Source organism: Lynx rufus, unplaced genomic scaffold (genome assembly GCF_022079265.1).
Source record: "Lynx rufus isolate CCGP_SWC_20201006 ecotype Redwood Valley unplaced genomic scaffold, mLynRuf1.p SCAF_6, whole genome shotgun sequence".
Classification (NCBI taxonomy): domain Eukaryota; kingdom Metazoa; phylum Chordata; class Mammalia; order Carnivora; family Felidae; genus Lynx; species Lynx rufus.
Window position 1 is genome coordinate 62,592,770 of NW_025814878.1, and position 1,984 is coordinate 62,594,753.

The following is a 1,984-nucleotide window of genomic DNA, read 5'->3' on the forward strand; positions in this document are numbered from 1 at the left end:
TAGAATGATATGAGCCAAAGAATTGTCTTGGCATGAGATTGTCTTTGTAGTTCTCATTCATAAGTAGATTTGGTGACATCAAAGATGGCAAGTATGCAAAATAAAACTAAGGCCTTCCTTTTTTTCTGCTGGTGAAATCTCAAGGTAAATTACCAAAAAAGGTACTTTCAATTTTTACTTTAAATTTTTACAAACCTTCAGTTTTACCATAACAAAAATAAAATGTCAAAATAAAACCTTGAAATATTAATCTATTACACATATATTTGGAGTTAGAAGTGTCAGCTGTAAGATAATTATGCATCATTATACAAACAGTTGTGAGTCAAAAGTATAGAAGACTAATAAGAATCATTAACATATATACTCATTAAGTGGATGAATCCACTATCATAGTAGGAGACTTCAACACCTCTATATCATAAATGGACAGATCTAGCGGGGAAGAAAATCAGTTAAGGACATAGCTGAGCTCAACAATATGTGCCAATCAACTGGATATAATGGATATCTATGGACTACTTCATCCAACAACAGAATACTCATTCTTCTCAGGTTCCCATGGAATATTCACCAAGATAGAGCACATTTTGATCTATAAAGCACACCTTAACAAATCCAAACGAATAACAATCGTATAGTGTTAGCTCTCAGACCACAGCGGGATTAAACTTCAAATCAATAACAGAAGGATAACTGGAAAATCCCCAGATACTTGAAGATTAAAGAACACATTATCAAATAACACATGGGTCAGAGAACAGATCTCAAGAGAAATTTAAAAATATTTTGAACTAAATGAAAACAAAAACACAATGTAGCAAAATCTGTGGGACGCAAGAGACGGGAGGGTGCTGGGCTAAGAAGTTAAAAGCCAATCAGAGTGGTAAGAGTCGCACCACAGCTAAGGCCGTGGAGACGGGAAGGCCCTCCGCGGACCCACCTCAGGCCAATCCATGTCCACGCTTGCCCTTGCTCTCCTCTCCCTGTCCACATGAAGAAAACAGAGCTGATCCAAAAAGCAAAGGTGGCCCAGGAGGCTAAGCACTACGATGACATGACCACCTGCATGAAGGCCGTGACGGAGCAGGGAGCCAAGCTGTCCAGAGAGCAGTGCAACATGCTCTTCAAGAACGTGGTCCGGGGCGGCAGGGCCATCCCGAAGGTCATCTGGAGCATGAAACAGAAAACCACCACCTCTGACAAACAGTTGTAGCTGAGTAAGGTCTATTGGGAGAAAGTGGAATCTGAACTGATGTCCACCTACACCATGGTGCTGGGTAAGTATTTAATAGCCAATGCAACTAACCCAGAGAGTAAGGTCTTCTATTTGAAAATGAAGGGAGACTACTTGCGGTTCCTTGCCAAAGTTGCATGTAGTGACGGTGGAAAACAAACTATAGATAATCCCCAAGGAGCTTATCAAGAGGCTTTTGATATGAGCAAGAAAGAGATGCAACCCATACACCCAATCCACCTGGGCTGGCTCATAACTTTTCTGTACTGTACTATGAGATTCTTAATAACCCAGAGCTTGCCTGCACACTGGCTAAAACAGCTTTCGATGAGGCCATTGTACAACTTGATATACTGAGTGAAGACTTATACAAAGATAGCACCCTGGTCATGCAGTTGCTTAGAGACCACCTAACATTATGAACATCAGACAGCGCAGGGGGAGAATGTGACGTGGCCAAAGGGACAGAAAACTAAACACATACAGGTGTCATTGTTCTTCCCTTCAAGAAACCTTTTACACATCTCCATTCCTTATTCCATTTGGACTTACTGTAGCAAAGAAACCCATTCATGTGTATGGAATCAACTGTTTACAGTCCTTTCACACTGCCGCTTTGGGAAAACTCCGCTCCTTGATTTGTGTTTGTCTTGGCATTCCTGGTATGCAGTTACTGCTGTAGAAATGTATTAGTAGCTTCATTTCATACAAACATAAGTAACTTCCAAACACTTATGTAGAAGACTA

At 40.6% G+C, this 1,984-nt stretch overlaps 1 pseudogene; it reads left to right on the top strand.

Annotated features, from left to right (window-relative positions):
- The first annotated feature begins 994 nt into the window (after positions 1-994).
- LOC124527909 (14-3-3 protein theta-like) lies at positions 995-1,713 on the top strand (annotated as a pseudogene).
- Positions 1,714-1,984: the final 271 nt, after the last annotated feature.